The sequence below is a fragment of the Lactuca serriola genome, chromosome 2 (genome assembly GCF_051521515.1).
Source record: "Lactuca serriola cultivar US96UC23 chromosome 2, Lser_US96UC23_V15, whole genome shotgun sequence".
Lineage (NCBI taxonomy): Eukaryota > Viridiplantae > Streptophyta > Magnoliopsida > Asterales > Asteraceae > Lactuca > Lactuca serriola.
In genome coordinates this window covers 230619830-230633787 of record NC_136409.1, presented here as the reverse complement: position 1 = coordinate 230633787, position 13958 = coordinate 230619830, and the positions used below count along the sequence as shown (strand labels likewise).

At 34.8% G+C, this 13958-nt stretch overlaps 1 long non-coding RNA gene across 1 annotated transcript; it reads right to left on the bottom strand.

The window, feature by feature from the left end:
* Positions 1-11125: 11125 nt before the first annotated feature.
* On the bottom strand, positions 11126-13655 carry LOC145090863 (uncharacterized). The gene is made up of 2 exons (XR_013701793.1): positions 13421-13655; positions 11126-11738 (listed from the first exon to the last, which is right to left on the bottom strand). It is a non-coding gene; the product is annotated as an uncharacterized LOC145090863 (long non-coding RNA).
* Positions 13656-13958: the final 303 nt, after the last annotated feature.

Sequence of the window (13958 nt, the reverse complement as noted above, 5' to 3'; positions counted from 1 at the left end):
AAATTATAAACTAGTTAACTATAAATGACTCATATTTCTCGTATGCTCATGTAGAATGCACCTTCCTATAATCTAAAATTAATAATTAAACCTTTTTTTATGCGAAATTGTAACAAAATTAGTCAAAATGATGAAAGATTTAAAGAAAATAACAAAATCAGTCAAAATGAGGAAAGCTTTTAGCAAAACAATTATTTTTTAACTTTTACACACAATCATATTTTTGCAATAGGCTAACTTCAAAAATAAGTTTATACTTTGAAATTTATTTTTCTTTTATAAGAACTAAAACATTTTTTTTCTAAATTAAAAAATATTTAATATGAAATCGTTCTTCATATAATGTGAAACTGTTAGTGGTATTGTGATATTCATAAATTTTTTTTAGCAAACCTAAAAAAAGGATAAGTTAAGAGAGAGAGAGAGAGAGAGAGAGAGTTAAACCGATCAAATGTCTCAAAAAAATTACTATTTTTGAAAATTTTCAGAGTTTTTGAGTGAACTTCACTCTAGATTTGTCGGTCAGTTTGTAACAGTCACATGTATTGGCTACAATAACATAACTTATATTAGAAAACTTTAACCTATAATAACAATGTAGTTACGCTTTTTACCGAAACTGGATGTTTGCACTTTGTATATATAACTTTATTAAAAATGTCTGATTATTATTGGTAAAATGTTTCAAGATACAATGAAAAAATAAGATATTATACTATACAAATGTATGAAATTTTAAAGGGTATTATGTTCCTATTGGGCTTAAAAAAAGGTAAACTACAATTTTTTTTAATAAAGCATGAGTTTATATTTAATAAAATATGGAATTTGGTCCTTTGTATTCCTTGTGCACTTTAATATAAATTGGAGTAGAAAGTTGGGGATTTGATACTTTGGTTATATTTCATACAAAAGATTAGTTAAACTGGTTTATCAAATGTAGAAGATTTAATAAAAGGAACGACTATTTTGGACAATCCTGAGGAAAAAGTAAAAAAGAAAGAAGATGTTTTAGGTCGGGAAATTTCATAAGCAATTGACATTTTTGGTTTCCTAAAACTTTAAAAGCATCAGGTTGTTATGGGGGTATTTGCATGAAGGGTGCGTTTGTCATTTTTAGGAACAAAATATAATAGTTATTAATTAATTAATTATTTTTTTATTTTTTATTTTTTATTTTTTTGGTTTTCTTCCTTTGTACTCTCACCATCCGCATGAAATTACGTACATCAGAATAAAATAAAAAGGTAACTTATTAAAAAGACATGAGATAACTTCCTACGTCTCATCACAAGTTAAACTCATAACACATGATTCTAAATAATATTTTTATTAATTAAATCAAATACAATGACCTAAAATAATTAAGACATGTTGTTTCCTTTTCCTTGGACAAAAATGTGAAAACCCCGTCACTATCTTCATCAGATTCAATAACAACACTCCATTCTCTCTCTTACACCATATATACAACTATGTTACACCAACAATTCAAGAAAGTTGCCACCAACTGAAACATTTTGGAAGAAAGAGAAACAAATAATTATTATGAAACCTTTATTTTAAAATTAAATTCAATATTTTAGCATTATTTGTCCTATAATTGACAGGACATGACATGATATTGTGTTTGGCGTACAGTGAACTAAGACTTAGACCGATGTTAATGGGACAACAATCGCAACTTTTTGTATGAGAAAAAGACGTGAATGCCCTCCTCCTACTCCTCCTCCTAATTAACATATGTAGCCTAAATGAAAAAAGAAACATAAAATACTTGAGATACTCTGCTAAGAATCCGAGCTCCCAATTGGACCTTTAAAGGCATTGTTGTCTGAAAACTCTATAGTCAAAGTCTTCTAAGAACCAAGGATCAAGCAACTCCAGTGTTGAAGAGTGAGATTCCAATCTATAGCTGTGATTAATAAACCAAGCTGATCAACTTCAAAAGTGTACCAATAACTCTTCAACTGAACGTCCCATAATCAACTCATACTTCGGCTTCAAAAGTATGAAACATCTCTAGTTCTCGAATCATAATATACCCAAAATTCTTCAAAAGAATAACCTGCTAAAAACATGAAAACATCATATGGTAGAGCTAGAATAACAAACATATCTGGATCCAGGAATAGAAGCCGCAGTGATCCGCAGGCAAGGATCGAACTTCAAACTTCAATCAGAACTATCATCATGGCATCGATTTGACTAAACAAGTTAGATGATAAGTCAAGATCAATTAGCACGCCAAATACTAAATGATCTCCTTTTCCCAGATATCTTCAAAATCCACACTCTGAAAAACATAACCAATAATCTGGATGCTCATAATATTGTCTCCCTATTTTTAATAACCAATGCTTGGATATCAAAATAAATAAATCAATCAGGATGGTGAGTGTCGGATACCAAGAGCTTCGCACACTCTCCCTATATGTATGAAGTGTCTCGATAAAACACAAGACAAAAAGTATATTAATACTTCCAAGGTCATAAGTAGCATGTCGATTCTATCGTCGAAAACTGTCTGAACAAGTACTGAAGTAACAATAAGAACTTTGTGTGAAAAATCTCTGCTCTGCTGAAAAATGCTGATGTACCCAAACTGCGGTGCCGAAACTCCTGAATTCGTCTTCAATAAACAAAGTCCACTTGCTCAAGACCCATGGCTCGTCAACCGAAGATCAAGAGCTACAAGTCATAAAAAGTCTCGTAGAGCGAAGATTGCGAAACAATTTTGTTGATCAGACGCAACTGCGGTGCAATCATTGCGAAGTGGAATATGATGTCCGACTGCGATATGGATGATCATTGGTTCTAAGACATTGATCTAAGGAATGTTGGTCGACGGACCTTGATTAAAGGGCAATCTTCATAGAAAGAATAATAAAATTCTTCCAATATAATCAACAAGAAGTAATCCATCGTGACGATCGAAGCACGAATAAATCTCATAATAATCTCTTTTGCGAAGACAATAAATCGAGTCTTGTAAAAATTGTTTTTTCACAAAAGTGTTTCCGATCATGGGTTGCAGTGGTAAAAATTGGTGTTAATAAAAATAATTGGTTTTGAAAAATAAAAACAAATTGGTGTTTAAAATAAAAATTAGTGAAAAAAAATAATTAGAGTTTGGTTTTTAGCAAGAGAAAAAAAAGCTAGCATAAAAATATTAAAAAATAATTGGTGAAAAAATAAAATAAATGAGTGTTAAAAAACTAGGATGAAGTAGAAAGAAAAAAAAATTGGCTGAAAAAAATAGGTGTAAAAAAATGAGTATTAAAAAAACAATGAGATTTTAAAAAAAAATGAGTGTTGATTAAAAAAGGCTAAAAAAATTGGCTAAAAAAGATTGCGGTATTAAAAAAAAGGGGGGGGGGGGGAGGGGGGTTAGTAGCGACAACCTATAAATAGAAGGCGTTTTTTCACTCTTTTTCTCGCATCTCTTCAACCAACTCTTTCCCAAACACCCCCAAAGCATCTATTCTTTTCCCTAACACCTCGTAGGTGTTAGTAGCGAGTCCCGGAGCGCCAGAAGGTCCCGATAAGAAGAGCTTTCAGCTCAGAAGTTCTACCCGTGCAGAGCCCGATTCCTCGCTAAACCCCCTCGTAATTGAGTTATGATTACCATACTTTAAGTATAACTTATGTTTAAGTTCATTATCGTTATTATGAACCCATAAACGAGATTTATTAGTGATTCCAAGTCGTTATACTGATTGATCTACTTATGGGGATGATGTCTAGGCTGTGATTTAGTGAGGTGTTTAAAGTGGGATTTCCAAACAGTATACTTCGTATACCAAACAAACTCTACCTTCGATATGATCATGCCTAGTTGTTCCTTAATTGATAGACCATGAAAGTAGACTTTAAGTTAATTATAAATCTAGACTAATAATTAGTTGTAATAAATATTAGACTAAAACTTAGTGATAATAATATTAGGTTTCGTCAAAGGAAAAGACGGTTGCTAGAAGCGAAGCACTGCCCAAATTTCAAATTGTCAATTTAACAAATGAGTGCATAGTTACTTTCATCTCAGTGGGACCCTCCGGTCCCAAAAATCGGGTGGACCCTCCGGTCCTAACTCAGTAAGCTCAGAATAATACACAACATAAATCACAAAGACATAATGTAGGATATCACAATACTCAATATAAGAACATAAGACCCTCCGGTCACACAAGGGTTACCAGTCTAGGTAAAGTATAGGTAGAAGACTCATCTCAGATGATGAACAGCTCCTATAGATGCTGTTGCTGCACCAGCCTCTAACACTGGACCAAAATCCAAAATTACCCAATTAAGATCTAAGTCTAAATCCTCACTCTTTAGGTCTAAAGGCAGTCCAATAACTAGCCCATCAATAACCTAAAACTCATCGGGCCCACCAAGGCCCAATAATGAATGGGCTCTCCCGAGGCCCAACTCTCAAGTCCAAGTGACAAGCCCAACACAAGGGCCCAAGGCATATATATAATATTTCTCTGCTCAAAATCTCTAGTACACAAGCCCAAAGATCCAGGCCCAACCCTTAAGGCTCATTATAAGATTTAGCCCAAAAAGCCCACAACAAGGTTACACGGGGCATACCTCCTTTGGTACGCTCAACGTACACAAGCATGCACGAAATCTGATCGGGCACACCAACCCAGTACGCGGGGCGTACTAGGATTACGCTCGGCGTACGTCCAATATGGTTTTTCTCACTTTCTTGGTATTAACTCTTTTAGACCTTAGCTCATATCACATATCTGGACTCCCTAGAGGCTCTTACTCCATAAAGTCTGTGACTTTAAGCCTTTGCATGGCTGATAAAGTCACAGACACCCAAAACTCATTCTCTTATCCCAAAATGCTCATATCTCATGCATGAGTTTATTCAAATGTCCAAGTCTCGATTTGTATGAAACTATACCCTTAAAGACACTTAAAGGAGCTGCTCATTATCTATGAAGCTCATTTTCTCATAAAGCATGCAACTTTAGGACCAAAACCCTAAAATGGTCTAACATGATGCACAAAAAAAAGAGTGAGAAAGCTTTGAGCTTTATACCTCTAAATGAAGCTCCCAACACAGATATGCTCATATGTATAGCCTGGACTCCCACTCCTTCTTCAAAGCTCCTTATTCACTCCAAGAACACAAAAAATCACTTAAATTCTCTTAAATGGACACACACAAAAGCTCAAGAATGAGGATTAGGGTTTGAGAGGGTTTATTGTCTGAGGATGGTGGCCAGGAATGAGGCTATCTTATTCTTTATATAGGGACACCCCCTCATTCAGGTTTTTCACTCTGTGCCTAGTACGCCCAGTAGGGGTGTGTAAAAAAACCGCAAAACCGAAAAACCGAGCCGAACCGGCCAATCCGAAACCGAAAAAAACCGAAACCGAAAAAACCGGATATCAACTGGTTGGTTTTTGGTTTTCATATTTAGGTATCCGCGGATACCCGAACCGAACCGTTTGATAATATATATATATATATATATATATATATATATATATATATATATATATATATATAAAGTAAAAAAAAATATTATTTCATTAGTATTGTTTTGATTGATCTACGAGTCCAATAACCTAAACAAAATCCATATCGACAACTCCAATTTTGTAATTCTAAATTCATTTGATTTTTTTGTTATTTTTATTATTGTATTTATTATACAACTTATAATATATGATATTTAAATTTCATTACGTTTTTTAAACTTTTGACTTACTAATTTTCAGAAAGAGATAATTAAAATGGAGTTTGTAGTTTCAATTGAATTTAATTTTTTATATTTTACCGGGTACCCGTGAACCGAACCGTGGTTACCCGCTTTTATACGGTTCGGTTCGGTTCTGTTTTTTTGTTAATACGGTTCGGTTTCGGTTAGTGCGCATGAGGTACCCGCCCCGTGGTCAGGGTTCACAATTTTATTACTATCTGAACCGAACCACCCCATGAACACCCCTAACGCCCAGCGTACTAGGTGGATCCACTTAACGTCACGCACATGAGTACGTTAAGCGTACACACACATACACCCAATGTACTCAGTTGCCACCTTTCTCAAATAAGGGACCTATCTTGTCAAAACTTCAAACTTCCATAGATTCCTCGATATAACTCCTTTTCCAATGAACCTCATATGCACGGAAAGGTGACGAGAAGTCTTACTCTTTTAGCAACTCGTCGCAGCCCCAAGGCTTCCTCATGCCCGAGTTGCAGCCCACAAAACCTAATCACGGACGATCCGAAACATGATGTTACACATGGAGCAGTTGAAAATGAAATACTGCTCAGAGATAGATCTGATAGACCTAAACAACGAGTTTCAAAACCTGATGAAAGGGGGGATGAGTGTCGATGAGTATGGCACCACATTCACCGAGAAGATGAAGCTATTACCCTACTTGGTGCCTAATGAAATCTCCAAGATAGATAGGTTTGCTAATGGATTGCTAGAGGACTTTGGTGCAATGGTAAAAATGGTAACTAATTTGAAGACAACCGTTAGATCAGCCAAGAATGTAAAGACCCAACTTAGGGAAAAAGGTCTGGAAAGAGTTGAGGTAGGGGAGAAGAGGAAGTTTGAGGGGTCTTCAAGATATGACAAAAAAATAGGTTCCCAAAGTATGACCCCAATAACAAGATGTATGGGGATAGCAATGAAGAAAAGTGGTGTGAGAAGTGCAAAAAGAAGCACCATGGGAGATGCTACGGAGAAGTGACTTGTTATAAGTGTGGGAGGATCGGTCACTATTCCAAGGATTGTACGTTTAATGATAAGGTATGATATGGATGTGGAGACAAGGGGCATATGTCAAAAGATTGCCCGAAGAAAAATGAAGCAACAAGACCGAATGCACCAAAGCCAAAGGCAAGAGCATTCCAGATGATCCTTGATGAAGCAGGTGACAATGCAAAGGACTAGGAGTAAGGATCTATATATCTGAAGATCAAGATATAAAATAGCCATGTAGGTAGTATCATGTGGTGTATCTTATTATAAAAGGCCTAGTGTAGGGTGAACTTGAACATATATGTAATCATTTCAAGAAATAATATAAACCTTGGTTATGATATATGATGTGTTAAGTTGCTATATGATTTTTCTTTTGTGGTGACTTGGAGAACTGCGAGACAATACTTGGGACAAGTATGAGGTAGGTGTGAAAGGTAGTAGAGTCTTATACTACTAGAAGCACAAGACTCACACTTGGATCAGGGAAAGTCACAAGGTTACCAAGGCACTAGTACTTGATTCTGTTTTGTTCATGTCTTTCGTTACCATCGTTTCGGTAATGACTAAGAAAATGATTGTTATTCCGACCCTAGCATTCATATCAAATCAAGTCCGACTAAGATGAGTATGTTACGTGGTTCAGAGAACCAAGTTCGATGTAGCATCTGACTTAAGCCGGAAGATTGAAGTGAAAGATAATCTAAGTGATCAATAGAAGTATTACGGTCGTTGTTAAAGTAAGATGATTGTTGCTAGAACTGCTACATGCTAGAATATGATTATATCACATTAGAACATGAAGGAATGTATGTTCCATTTTGGAATTTGACTCTAAAAGACCTGAGTCTAAGCATTGCATCATACGATGAGAGATCATTAGAACATGACCCATCAGTCTGTTACGATAATCGAAGTAAAGAACTTATCTTAAGATAAGTCTGTTCATGAAGGAGAAGGATTCTCCAATAAGGATCGAGTTAGTAACTCGAAGGTTACAATTGAAAGTCCAACATAGTATAGAGAGCGGGTTCAAGATTGAGCACCATCAGCAGTCAAGAAATGCAAGAGTTAGATACTCATTTGAAAGGACATACGAGTTACGGTTATTACCTACGATGAAAAGATAACATATGGAGTCATTATACAAGCCCTGTTTTGTGGATGATTCCGGGACGTAATCATCCTAAGGGGGAGATAACTATAATGCCAACATATTCAGGCTAGTCAATTTAGAGATAATAAGCGTTAAAAATGACTTTTTGATAGAAGATTATTTAGCATAAATAATCTTAACCAAAGTTATATTATATGTCACAAGGATTCCGTACATAAAGAACACTGAAATCTGATTTATAACGAAGAAGTTAGGACCCACTAAAGTTTTGCGATTAAACCAGCATGGCTCTGCGTATCTAAAAAGTAAATTTTTGAAGAAATACTTTTTAGCCTTAGCGACCTAAACAAAAGTCGTAGTAGACATTAAACCGAGATCGTGCATAGAGAACGTCAAAATCTGACTTCATGTGAGGAATTTATGAATTTTTTTAGCGTTGCAGTTGACAACTCGGAAATCGAATTTTAGATCGGTCGATTTTTAGCTGACACAACCTAAACAGGAATTGAAGATCTCGTTAATAGGAGCTCAATGATATAAAGACAGTCGAAAACTGACGTCGGATGACAAAGTTATGAATATTTAATGGATTTTAATTATCTAAGTCTGTTAAAATATAACTTTAAAAAAATCAAAATTAGCCGACAGAGTCTAAACGAAAGTTGTAGATCACGTCGCTTCCTACGCGTGGATGTAAAGAACGTCAAAAACGGAGCCTGTATGCGAAAGTTACTAATTTTTGAAGATAATTAATTTTTGGACTAAACCAGCAAGTGACACGTGGCACGATCGGAGCCACTACTTATTCCCCACAGATTTACACGAGATGGTGACACCTGACATGAGTACATCCAACGTAACATGCAGTACGCCCATCGTACTGAATACGCCTAGCATACCCTTCACGTACGCCCTACGTACTCGGTGCTGGCAACCTATAAATAGAAGGCGTTTTTCACTCTTTTTCTCATATCTCTTCAAACAACTCTTTCCCAAACACCCCCAAAGCCTCTATTCTTTTACCTAGCACCTCCTAGGTGTTAGTAGCAAGTCTAGGAGTGCTAGAAGGCCCCGATAAGAAGAGCTTTCAGCTCAGAAGTTCTGCTCGTGCAGAGCCTGATTCCTCGCTAAACCCCCTTGTTATTGAGTTATGCTTACCATACTTCAAGTATAACTTATATTTAAGTTCATTATCGTTATTATGAACCTATAAACAAGATTTATCAGTGATTCCAAGTCGTTATACTGATTGATCTACTTACAGGATGATGTTTAGGCTGTAATTTAGTGAGGTGTTTAAAGTGAAATTTCCAAACAGTATACTTCGTATACCAAACGGACCCTACCTCCGATATGATCATACTTGGTTGTTCCTTACTTGATAGATCATGAAATTAGACTTTGAGTTAATGATAAATATAGAGTAATAATCAGTCACAATAAATATTAGACTAAAACTTAGTGATAATAATACTAGGTTTCGTCAAAGGAAAAGATTGTTGCTAGAAGCGAAGCGCTGCCCAAATCTCAAGTCGTCACTTTAACAAGCCAGTCCATAGTTACTTTCATCTTACACGTATATATATGAAATATTTAATATTAATACATGCTATATATGCTTATTATCTGTGTTATACATGTTTTACGTGATTTAAACTGTATATGTATTTTTATACCTATAAATATTGGGTAAAGATGGGTAGATGAATGATGATGAAAGATGATATAGATGATGACAGGTGAAAGATGATATGAACCTTGACTTTAAAGCTGATCCAGTCATCTAATAGAGTATAGATGACGACCATAGACTATTCTAGACAATCTAGTGGAACGCTAGCAGGCTCGCAACCTGTAGGTGTTTTTGAACTACGTATTCACCAGATGTAATCTAAAACCCTGGCAGTTATGGACCTAGTGCCTTATAAATGAACATTGACAGCTATGAACTTAGTGCCTAATAGATAACATTGGCAGTTGTGCCTAATAGATAACTTATGGGTAAAATTATACTCCCTCCATCCCAAAATTATAGTCCATCTTTCCATTTTGTTTTGTCCCAAAATAATAGTCCACTTCTAAAAATAAATAATATTTTTACCAAAATACCCCCTCATTATTACTTAACCAACTAAGCATTTAATGGAACATTAAATGCAAAGTAAGGACAAAATTGTCATTTTATTGTATAAAGTTAGTGGTAATTAATGCTTTCCTTAATCTGTGTGTTTTTTTTTTGTCTATGGAGAATAATTTTGGGACGAAATGAATATACACTAGTTAATCCTACTAATGTAACTAATTATTTCTTAAGGCATTGTACCTTGTAGAAGATAGTAGCACAATAGACAAGTATCGAACACATGGAACAAGATTATTAGCTAATTCTTATCTATTACTAACTAAATTACTAATAAATTTAGAAAAATGGTTTTCTTTGGTTTTGCATAACTAGAAACTTAATTTACCAAACTAACTAACTATCAATTAATGAAGTAAATATTAAAAGTAAAACCAAAGTACACACAAAGGACGATTTAACCAAGGTAATTGAGAGACTTTTGTTTAGCTTCAATTTACTTGCTATTATGGTTGATTTATGGAAGTGAAATGTATTAATATTTTATTGGTTACCGATTCCTAAAATGACCAAGTTAATGTTCACTAACTTAATCCTTTAGCAAACAAGCTCATTCATTCGGTGATCAGGCTGACAAACTAACAAACTTACTAGTATTCAGTTCGAGTTAAATTAGGTGTATAATAAATTGATCAAGTTGGTTTATTGATTCAATTCAATATATGATTGGTCGTCATATATTAGCCCCTGCAATTATTTATCCACTTTCTATTTAACCCTAGGTTTTGGTCAAAACACTATTCCTACAATTTTTGCAATTCAAAAAATATCATAAGATTCAAGTTCAATAAAAAAAGCTTCCCATACTAAGACTTTTGTTGATCTACCTTTGACTTACTTCCTATCTCTACCCTTGATCCAAGGTAGCCGAAGGAGGGATTTTTACTAAGCTTTGCTGAAAAAAGTTGCAAACTTAAGTTCCGAAACTTTAGTCTTAACTTCGTTTAGTCAGAAGAACTTAGAACGGCGGTAGCAGGGCGAAAGGCAAGGTCACATCCTGCCGTCATAGCTTGCCTCCCATTGCTTCGTACGAGACAGAGAAAAAAAAAGAAATATAAAAAGAAAAATGGAAATAGTGAATCAAGATATAGACTATGGGCATGCAATCTAAATCAAACTCAACAATAAACAAAAAAAATAGTTTTCATAAGTATAGAAGGGTCTTTAATAAGCGAAAGTAACAAATAACCAATAAAACCTAATCCTAACCATAAATCATACCATGAATAATCAAGCAAATCTACACTAAACGAAACTCATAGGGTTTTAGCCCATGATTTCAGCAAACAAACTTAGAAAAACGAAGTTAATAGTGGTAAACATAATTAAAATAAAGTAGAAAATTGTAAATAGGATGGTATTGCCTTAATTCTCTCGATTCCCAAAGCTATACTCAACTTCTTCAATTCCAAGCTTCAATTCAGATCCTTGGCCTTCAATAATCGAAATTAGCTTCCAGAAAAAGTTCCAATTTCGAAGGAGAATGGCTTGAATTTATAGTTTTCCCGAAAATAGACCACCACGGCGTGGTAAGGCCACCACGTTGTGGTCTTCGTGGTTATCCCGTATTCAACAAGTCGTCTATGTTAATCGGGAAAGTTCAAAACACCAGGTCGTTGAAATGTCACCACGACAAGGAGAGTGCATTTTTTTCTTCATTTTAAAGTCTTCATTCAAACTCCTAGCTTCCACCCTCCAGCTTCCTGCTTCCTTTTCGCTCCAAGCATGTCTTTTACCCCTACAACACAATACATAACAAATTAAGTACTTTTTGTTTGATAAAGGGCATAAAAATAATTAGAAATATTAAGATATGATGTAAAATTATGTGTATAGATATGCACATATCAATAACATTGGTAGCTATGGACTTAGTGTATGTTAGATAAACACTGGAAACAATGGACTTCATACTTATTCTTTAGGACATTCCTTATGAATGAACAAATGAAGAATAGATGATTCTTAGGGAAGATCCTTAAGAATAAAGAAGATAATGAGGATGGGAAATTGGGCTAATTGTTCGATGATTAAACATAATAATTATATTATTGTGGGTTGAAAACCCTATGTACTCACCAGGTTTCCCAACATGACCCACTTAGTTTATTGTATCATAGGTGGCTATATGAAAGATACATTCTGCTGAGAGATTCAAGGAGTATTAGGCCACTAGTTTAATTATTATAAGGCTTATAATATTTCGTTATGCTTATATTTCTGTATTGACAATGACATCCCAATTTTTTAAATAAACATATATTTCTTCATAAATGCTTTGATAACATATTTATCGTGTTTTCTGGGAACAAATTCTGCAATACTATTTTTCAAAAAGGATACTCTGATTTTTAAATAAGCATAAACAAATCGGTCTTTTCTGGCCATAAAATTAGAGATGTCATAGTAGAGTTGCGAGGAGCAGATGGAGTTGCGAGGAGGCGGGTAGGTGGCATGTGTGGTGAGGACAAACACGAAACACGAAAGAGTAATAACAGGTCTCTGTTATGCGAGGAAAACGCGAGCAGTGAGACCGGCTGGAGTACAAGTCTTCGGTGTCTCGGATTAAGAGGGGTCGTAGAGGTTGAACGTGAAAGGGCGTCCAACAGACTTTAGTATTGCTTATCTTCTCGGTAAGGCAATGTCTTCTGTCAGACTTTAGGTCTTCGGTGCAGAGCACTGAGGATGAGAGGGTTGATAACGAAAAATGTCATTTTTTCATGAAATTTGATACCGAAAGGGTATAACTTCGTGTTAATTCATGGAAATGATTTCTAAAGCCTGTAAGGATAAGGTGGGGTGTTGGGAAGAGGAAGAAGTGACATAAAGTACGAGAGAGAAAGAGAAAAAGTAAGGATTAGGTATGGGTGTAGGTTGCTTGTCACATGAGAATTGTTAGGAAAGCATGGGTAAAGAAAGTGGTGGAGTATTCTTTCATTAAAAAAGAGTAAAAGGACGTATGATTTTTAAAGTCCTTCAAGATATCTACCAAGCATTAATTGGCTTCAAAGAAACAACAAGAACATCATAGATTTGGTGATTTCTCATGTGAAGATAATGTATTCAAAAGAATAAGATGATGATGTCTTCATGAAAAATCTTCTCCAATCTCCATAATACCCAAGATATTTTGTCTATTTCCATAGTATGATGATGCCTGTCGCAGAATCTTCAAGTGTGCTAGACAATAAATATGATCTTTCTTCTTCTTTTTCTTCAACAGCAAGATAAAATCTTTGTAAAAACGGATTTCAGTAGAAAATTGAACATGACAGCAACAACATTTATTCTTGAAAGCTTGAAAAAGCTTTGAATCAACACTTCAAAAGTCGAAAAATCATCAATAAAAAAAATTTCCGGCTGCGAACCCAAAAATTCTTGTATGAAAATCGAAAAACGTAGTCGATCAGGAGTCGTTACCTTGAAATAATCGCTTAGATCTTCAAGGTACGACTCTGATACCAATTGTAGGAACTCATTTGAACATGATCGAATAAGTGCAAAATAAAAGGATCTTGTGATTCAATGATAACAAAAATATGAAGAGCACGCTAAGATGAGCAATCTGATGATATTAATAGAAAGAGAGGTTAAAACTTTGAAGAACACTTCGGTGGGAGAAGTTCCAACCGATAGTTTCTCTCTAACTAAAACAAAAGACTACATTTTAGGTGCACACAAATAAAATGACCATCCCTCTCTATTTATAAAGAGAGATACCTTACAAAGAATAAAACATAATAAAATAATTTAACTTATCACTCATAATTTGTAGAGCATTTTCATGCTCCAAGAGTTCCCTTGCATAAATGGTCACTAGATTTTGTTGAGGTTGACACTTTTGTTCCTTCTATGGGTTTTGCTATTATGCACCCCTATTTATTTATTTTCCGATCTTGCACCTTTGATATATATATATATATATATATATATATATATATATATATATATATATACA